This window comes from Salvia miltiorrhiza, chromosome 5 (assembly GCF_028751815.1).
Source record: "Salvia miltiorrhiza cultivar Shanhuang (shh) chromosome 5, IMPLAD_Smil_shh, whole genome shotgun sequence".
In the NCBI taxonomy this organism is placed as follows: domain Eukaryota; kingdom Viridiplantae; phylum Streptophyta; class Magnoliopsida; order Lamiales; family Lamiaceae; genus Salvia; species Salvia miltiorrhiza.
The window spans coordinates 26,866,309-26,875,778 of record NC_080391.1 but is presented as its reverse complement, the minus strand read 5'-3'; the positions used below and the strand labels follow the sequence as shown (position 1 = coordinate 26,875,778).

Sequence of the window (9,470 nt, the reverse complement as noted above, 5' to 3'; positions counted from 1 at the left end):
TTTAACACCAATTGGAGATTTATTTGGAGGTAAAACAGTTAGCTCCCACGTACCATTCTTTTCGATTGAATTGATCTCCTCATGCATGGCTTGAATCCATTTTTCTTCTTCTGAAGCTTCTTCATATGAAATTGGATCTTCGCCAGCAAAGAATGCAAAAAATACTTGATTTGTTGCATCCATCTCTTCCGTTTCATCATAGAGATCTCTCAAACTTCTTGTTCTTCTTGCCAAGGGTGATGGTGAATTTTGAGGAGAATCATTTCTGCCACCGTCTCCATTTTGAGGTGATTCATTTGGTTCGTCACCATCTTCTCTCTCTTCGAACTCAAGGATTTGTGAACTTGGTGTTCCTCCAAGTGATGGGACTGGAACTGAGGTGATAGCATTAAGAACATCAAGTTTGACAGGAAACAAATTATTCGAAGCCATGTCAATTTTTGCTACGATTCGATTTCTCTTTTTCATGATGCAAAGATCATCAGCAAAGTGAATATCAAAACCTTTTTTCATTAAGTGTCCAACACTCAACAAATTACTTTGCAATCCTGGTACATAATATACCTCAGACATCTTCTCGATTTTTCCACATTTGGTTTTGAATGCAATTTCTCCAACACTTTGAATTTTGTAGGATTTTGCATCACCAATTGTAACCTGTCCACCGTTAGTTTCAACAAGAGATGAAAACAAACTCTTGTTGCCAGTCATATGTCGGCTGGCTCCACTATCCAAGTACCAAATATTGCCCAAATTTCTATCAGAAGCAATCAACAAAGTTTCAGAATTTTCTGGTTCATTTTCATGCACCAAACCAGCTTCACGTGGCCTTTTCTCTGGATATTTCTCCCAACAATCATTTATTTTATGTCCTGGTTTATGACAAAAATGGCATTCGATGTAAGGTTTTTTACCTTTGTAAGTACCTCTTCCTCTTCCTTGAGAATGATAGGAAGATCCACGCTTCTCATTGTTTTCCGCCTCTTCGGAGTCTTTGGTGGATGGAGCAGATTTTCCACCTTTTCCTTGTCCGCGTCCTCCACCGCGTCCATGGTTACTGCCACGGCCTCCCGAGAAGGTAAATTGAGATTTTAAAGCTTGATCTTGAGGAGCACTTTGAGGATTTCGCAGAGAAATCCTAGTTTCATGAGCTTCCAACCTTCCTTGTAAGCTTTCCAATGCTATTGAAGAAATATCTTGTGATTCCTCGATAGCAACAACCACATGATCGAATTTGGTTGGTAGGCTGCGAAGAACTTTTTCAACAACTTTTTGAGTCTCCACGACTTCTCCATTTGACGCCATTTGATTTACAAGAGAAGTTACTCTTGTAAAATATTCGGAAATCTTCTCGTTGGTTTTCATTTCCAACTTCTCAAATTCCGCTCGCAAGGATTGCAAGCGAACCTTCTTGACCTGCTCTTGACCGCAATAAGTCGTCTCAAGAATTTTCCATGCTTCTTGAGCAGTTTTGGCTTTTGAGATCCTCTCATAAACATGGATCTCCATTGCTTGATAGATTTGGAAAAGAGCTTTTCTATCTTTTTGTCTTGTGCTCTTCAAGAGATTTTGTTGAGCTTGAGTCAATTGAGACTCATCGTCGGGTGGATTGACGCCATCTTCAACGACACTCCATATGTCTTGAGATTCAAGACATAACTTCATTAGGTTGCTCCAATAATCGAACTTTTCTCCATTGAAACGAGGCAGGGAGGAAGCCATAATGTTGTTGGCCATTTTTAACAACACTGGCTCTTGATACCAATTTGTAGGATAAATGAGAGAGATAATATTTTGGAGAAACAGATTGATTGTATTATTTTTGGAGTGAGTTACATGGACTTGCAACTAGACTCTTATTTATACTAGTAAGCTAGGCATACGAAGCATCTAAGAGTAAATGAAAACTCATAAATACATTCAATACTAGGTAGATGATTCATATTCACCCATGTAACTTATGACTCTAGAAATTCAATTTATAACTTAGCCAACAGATTTCTGGTGAGGGGGAGGGGATTCGGAGGTTTTGAAGAAGATTCAAATCCAGTTTGAGCGGGCCTCCGAATCTGGGAGTGAGCTAGCGAAGTTTCTTGAGGTTGGGAGGCTTCCGTATAAGCGGAAACACGGTGGCAATCATGGTGAAAATCTGATCTTTGTGTGTGTGATTGGTTTCTTGATTTGGTTCTTCATGCTGCTGCTGCTGAGTACTTTGCAAGGATAAAAGCATTTATGGTTGTTTGCTTGAAGATTTGCGCATGAATTTGCTTCATTTCTTGAAGATTTTTGCAAGATTTGATCTGGTTTGCTTCATTTCTTGTGGAATTTGGTTTGCGATCTGAGTCGCCGGCGCCAGCACCGATACGGCGTCACCGTCGCCAGCGGCCAGAAAATGGAACGGATGCAGTGAGAAGAAGACTTAATTAACTCTTTAATTTTGGTGGACAACACTTAATTAAAACATAACAATCAATTTCTTAATCTCCGTGCCGAAAAGAACGTGGCCGCTTCTAACGGGACGAAAGGAGTATCTGTTATATATATTTTTTTAATTAGCATTTGGTCAATTTAATTTTATAACTATAGTACAGAATGAGGAACAACGCCATCTAGACTTGGATTTGATCAAAGTGCAAAGGGAAGAGAGGCTCGACAGAGGATTGCTAAATACAGGAGCATAATTAAAGCGGGATACGACAAGAAAGTGCGTCTGCGCAGGTTCGAAAAGGGCGACTTGGTCTTGAAGAAGGCAGACGCTTGAAGCCAACAGGGAAATTTGAAGCTAATTGGGAAGGGCCATTCATAATCACAGAAGTGCTGGGTGGAGGAGCTTATCATCTATCGGACCAAGAAGGAAGACCTCTCACTAGGCCGTGGAACATTAATACTCTAAAAAAGTTCTATGTTTAATTTTCATCACAAGCAATGTTATGTATCGTAGACCAAACACTCTTTCTCTCACTGGGTTTTAATGAGGTTTGGGGTCATTTTATAGTAATAAAACAAATTCATGGTTTTAGGGATATTCATCCTTCTCAAACACGACAACAATATGCATCTGCACTGTGATAGCCCGAAACCGAAATTAATTTATTTATTTGAATTTTAATTATTTTGAAGTCATTGAAAATTTCATTATATGTTCAGTTTATAAATTTGTCTAGTCGTGCCCCTAGTTAGATATAAGACTTTGAACTATAGATTTTATCTAAAATTATTGAAATTTATATTCTGGATTATTTAATTTATTTTGGGCCTAATTAAATATATATATATATATATATATATATATATATATATATATATAGGGGAAGGCTAAAATAAAAACACTTCTTAAAATATAAAATATAAACAATTTTAAGCCCTTAGATCATCAAGATCTACGGTTGATTCGTAGCCTTGTTGGATGAATTCGTGATCCTGGGTTTGAATCCCAAAGGTAGCAAAAATTTATTTTTCACAATTCGTAACCATGTTTGATGAATTCGTAACCCTGTTGGATAAAATTCGTACATTAAAAAACGTTTATATTTATATTTTAAGAAGTGTTTTCACTGTAGCCCTCCCCTATATATATATATATATATATATATATATATATATATATATATATATATATATATATATTCAGCCTATTTAGATTGGGCCTAGTTAAATTTTTGAGTTAAGATTATACAGGTGTGTCATAGGCCCATTTTTGCCCATAATTTTAAATTTTATCAGCCCACATACTTTTATAAAAATTTAGATTTTGACTTATACTAGTCGGTAACCCGTCGAATATCGACGGGAATAAATGAAAACATATAAATATTTGTAATTATTCAATATATTTTTTATTTGATGAATCTTTTTCACTAAAATAAAGGATTAAATAAATTTGTTTTAAAGTAAAAGATGTTAACTAAATACTATATTTTTACTAATTTTTAGTCAAACAATTCTCTCAACTCAGAAGCTAATTGTAAGAAACTAATTTTAGACACTTCCACCAATCCAATCTGATTATGGTGATTTTAGAAATTTTTGATGCTTAAAAGTCAACTTATGTCTCCCCCTCAAAAAAAAAAAGAAAAAAAAAAGTAAGTTTCGAAGTCCCAAGCCAAACATGATAGAGTAAAAGATGAAATATATCCATCCTCATATAACACATTATTATAATGCGATTATATATAAAAGAAAAGAAAAACCTAAGAAACCCTTGAAAGCACAAAAGAAGCAGACTAAGGGCCGAGCCTTATTAAAATCTTTTTACGGAAAACCCGATAGGAAAAACCATAGAAGGAAAAAAGAGTACTCGTCTAAAACGAAAACAAAAAGGAAAAGAAAGAGGAGCGGGAAGGTTAAAACCGATTTTCCACTCATGATTGATTTTTGCATGCTGAAGTTAGGCTTGTTTTCCACTACTTGAAAGTTTTTAATGCAAAATTCTGACAACCACATATTTATTTCGTATTTTTGACTTGATGGCATTCAAACGAATAGCTTCATTATTCGTCGACATTTCCTATATTTAGAGTAAGTAAATAAATTATCAAATATTATGCTATTATTCACATGATTGGCAAGAAAATTATTTTGCAAAGGAAAAAGACAGACATTGAAAGAGGTAGTCAATTGATTAACAGAATTAAGTTTGATCACGTCTAAGAATTTGCATCATCAAATGCAAGTAAAGAACAACACTGATTCATAAAAATAATCATAATACGCAGCTCCTTCTTCCTGTCGAAATTCGACGGGAATTATTTTATGTCATTATTTATAATTATTTTTATTACTATAGCATATGAAATAGTTTATATATAAATGATTTCTTTAATTAATTTGATGTGATCAAATTAAATTAGTAATACAATATTTGAAATAATATTAATCTTAATCACTTTTTTCAATTAAATGTAGGTTGTGCTAATAGAACTATATTTTTATATAAATATTCATTTGATGAAGTTTATAAAAAGTTGATGTGGGATTGAATATTTTAGAAGAAAAAAAAATGTAAATTTGAAGTATGATATGATGTATGATTGATGTGTCGCATTTATTGTTAATCGTATATCGATAATATTTACTCTCTCCGTCCCTTAAACATTTTCCTTTTTTTTGTTTTTTTCTATTTTGGTTCGTCCCCAAAATATCTTCCTAACCTATTTTTGAAAACAATTTCAGTAATTATTATTCTTACAATTTCACTTTTTATGGGACTCGTTCTCCACTTTCACTAACTATCACTCTTACAATTTCACTTTTTGTGAGACTCATTCTTCACTTATCAAATGCATAACTAACTTTTATTAAAACACGTGTCATCCTCTGGTAGGAAGATGTTTGGAGGACGGAGGGAGTATTATTAAGTTTGTTCAAATTCTTTAAATTTGACGAATAAGAAATAATTTAATTAAACATATGTCATCTGAGTATAATCTCATATGGACCTAATAAGACCAGATAATCATATGAAGCTCTAAAAACCACATGCAGCATTTGAACGTCAAAATTTTGAAAACCACATTCATTGGAGTTTGAAATACCACATTTGAATTTTGAGCATCATCTTGTATGGAGCTTGAAGATTATAACTTACTTGTAAGTATCATTTTGTCTAGAATTTGTGAAACTATAATTAAGTTATGAGAATAATCTCGTCTCAAACTTTAAACAACATCGTCAAATTTGAAATCATATTCAATCATATATATATATATATATATATATATATACAGTTAATTATTTAAGTAAATACATCTATATATAAATGTATTATATATATACATATTAATTTGTGAGTATGATGTGATAAACTTAAACTAATATTATATAATAAAATAAAATACAAATATAAATTTTTTTAGATATGGAAATTGATTAAAAATTTAGAAAAAAATAAGAATGAATGAAAATTGAAGAAAATTAAAATAGAGTGATTATACGATGTCACGTCGGATAAGATTTATGTTGCTATAATATATGTAGGATTTATAATTAAATAGATATGTTGGATTTATCTAATAGTTTTATACAATTATTTAATAATACAGACTTTATCTAATAATTTTATACGATTATTTAATAGTATAGAATTTATCTATAAATTTATATGATTATTTAATAATTTTTAAATGTAAAAATTGATTAGAAATGTATAAATAAATAAGAATGAATGAGAATTGAGGAAAATTAGAATGAAGTGATTATACGATGCCATGTAGGATATGATTTATTTTGCTATAATGTAAAAAATTGATTAGAAATATATAAATAAATAAGAATGAATGAGAATTGAGGAAAATTAGAATGAAGTGATTATACGGTACCACGTAGGATAAGATTTATTTTGCCAAGAAAATTATTTTGCAAAGGAAAAAGACAGACATTGATTTGTGAGTATGATGTGATAAACTTAAACTAATATTATATAATAAAATAAAATACAAATATAAATTTTTTTAGATATGGAAATTGATTAAAAATTTAGAAAAAAATAAGAATGAATGAAAATTGAAGAAAATTAAAATAGAGTGATTATACGATGTCACGTCGGATAAGATTTATTTTGCTATAATATATGTAGGATTTATAATTAAATAGATATGTTGGATTTATCTAATAGTTTTATACAATTATTTAATAATACAGACTTTATCTAATAATTTTATACGATTATTTAATAGTATAGAATTTATCTATAAATTTATATGATTATTTAATAATTTTTAAATGTAAAAATTGATTAGAAATGTATAAATAAATAAGAATGAATGAGAATTGAGGAAAATTAGAATGAAGTGATTATACGATGCCATGTAGGATATGATTTATTTTGCTATAATGTAAAAAATTGATTAGAAATATATAAATAAATAAGAATGAATGAGAATTGAGGAAAATTAGAATGAAGTGATTATACGGTACCACGTAGGATAAGATTTATTTTGCCAAGAAAATTATTTTGCCAAGGAAAAAGACAGACATTGAAAGAGGTAGTAAATTGATTAACAAAATTAAGTTTGATCACGTCTAAGAATTTGCATCATCAAATGCAAGTAAAGAACAACACTGATTCATAAAAATAATCATAATACGCAGCTCCTTCTTCCCAAAACCAATTCGATTGAATGAATATCATTACGTAGACTAATAAATAGATAATTTATATTATAGTAAGAACAATAGATTTTGCTGTCGCCAGAAATCAATGCATAAGATATAAAAATTTGTTGATGATAGGTTCGAAATTAGATAAATAGAAATTTAGATATATAGAAATTTATTGATTAAAAATTTAGAAAAAATAAGAATGAATGAGAATTGAGGAAAATAAGAATCGACTGATTCTATTACGCCACGTAGGATAGAGCTTATTTTACTTTTATATATATATAGATTTTTGCTGAGTGAATAACGTGTAATACACCCCTAATCTGTTTAGCCACGTCTCAGCGAACCTTTCATCTAGAGATGACAATGGGCCGAATCTGGACCGGATCCTTCTTGGTCCAGATTCAGATCCATGTTTTTTTACTTAGATCCAGATCCGGTCCAGATCCATTAGATCCAGAAAAATGAGATCCAGACTCTGATCCATGAGATCCACAGGATCTCGGGTCCAGACCCGGATCCATATTATTTTTAAAAAAAATAAATTCTATGCTAATTAAACATTAAAATAAAAATCATAACAATTATCTAAAGTTTCAACAATCATTCAAGAATACAAAATACACCATAATCCATTTAAAACTAAACAATCCAAAATAAATAAGAACATCATAATTCATTTAAAACCAAATAATCCAAAATGAGAACATAATAATTCTAATATTGAAACGATCAATTTCTGTAATCCTCAAAGATGTCTTTCATATTACAGCTACTTTCGACATCATCAACATCCTACAAAAATTAAGAACAAGATATAATGAGAAATAAGTCATAGCTATTTGCGAAAATAATTATGCTTCTATTCTAATTAACAGTGACTAAATGAAGGCACTATGCTCAAATGGGGACAGAAATTCGCACTAACTTTTCCTAGGATATGCTGAATGTTAATGCCACCCAAAATGCATAAACCAATTCTTGCTAGAAAACTAACAAATCACAAATTTGGGCCGTAAAACTAACAAAAGTAAAGCTGAATGAAGGTTTTACCTGATGAGAGGATGAGCAGCGGCCGGAGAGGAGCGGCCGTAGATGGATTGGCGTTGCCTTGCGCTGCTATGACGCTGAGAACCTGCTCTGCAGCAGAGCCTCCGCTCAAGTCCGAGACCACAGATTTCGGGTGGGGGAAGGGCCGAGACCGGAGGTCGACGGAGATGGAGCGGCCGTAGATGGATTGGCGTTGCCTTGCGCTGCTGCTCACGCTGCTTTGCTCTGCTCATGCCGAGAACCTGCTCTGCAGCAGAGCCTCTCGGGTGGGGAAGGCCGGAGGGGCTGATACCGGAGGTGGACGGCCGCCGGCCGAAAGTTGGGTGAGCGGCGCGGGTGGAGGATAGGCGAGCGGCGCAGGTGGGAAGAAGTAGGGTTTTGAAATTGAAATTGAATTGTAAAGTTAGAAGTTTATGTTTTAGGGTTGGATAAAATTAAAAAAATAAAAATATTATATATTTAATATTACCGGGTCCAGATCCGGATCTGGACCGGATCTGGGTTTTATATCTTCTACTCTAGATCCGGTTTTTTAGAGAGTGGTCCAGATCCGGTCCAAATCCGCCGGGTCCAAATTTTACAAGGTCCAAATCCGAAAAAAAGGGTCTAGATCCACAGATCTGGACCGGGTCTCGAATCCATTGCCATCCCTACTTTCACCATATTTATTTAGTTCTCTCCCCAACAGCTACCATTTTTTTTTTCATTTGAAATTTCCTCTGCCAAAGTCAAGTTCATTTACACCTTTTCACAGTAAACACAAAATTTCCATCTGTTTCTTCTTATCCCCAGAAATTCAACTGAAACTAGGGGTGGAAATTTCGGGATCGGGTAATCGGGTACCCGATACCCGACCCAAAAAAATCGGGTATCGGGTACCCTATACCCGAAAAATTAGGGGTCAGGTTCGGGTTCGAGTATTTAGGATGTTAAAAAATCGGGTATCGGGTATACCCGATCCTGAATTACCCGATTTTTTTATTAAATATATATTAAATTATTTAATTAATTTAATCAATTTCAAAACACTTCTCTAGCCCTAGTTTGTTCCCTACTGCCCGCCTCCCTCTGTTCCAAATCCAAACGGCCTGCAGCTGCTGAACTCCCGGCCGCCCTAATCCCCCTGCCTCTTCGCGCGGCGCGCCGGTGCCGGCCTCCGTCGTCCCACCCGCCACCTGTCGGCTGCCACGACCCAGCGGCGGCCTCTCGCGAGTCGTCCCCAGTCAGGTCCGAGTCCCGCCCGCTTCCCAGCCACGCAGCTGCAGCCTGCCGCCGTCGCGTCGCGAGTCGTCGACCCAGCCACGCAGTTGCCTCCATCG

General features: G+C 33.9%; 1 long non-coding RNA gene across 1 annotated transcript; it reads right to left on the bottom strand.

Moving 5' to 3' along the window:
* Positions 1-7,664: 7,664 nt before the first annotated feature.
* Positions 7,665-8,673, bottom strand: LOC131026210 (uncharacterized). Its single transcript, XR_009102214.1, has 2 exons — positions 8,155-8,673; positions 7,665-7,896 (listed from the first exon to the last, which is right to left on the bottom strand). It is a non-coding gene; the product is annotated as an uncharacterized LOC131026210 (long non-coding RNA).
* Between the last annotated feature and the right edge of the window lie 797 nt (positions 8,674-9,470).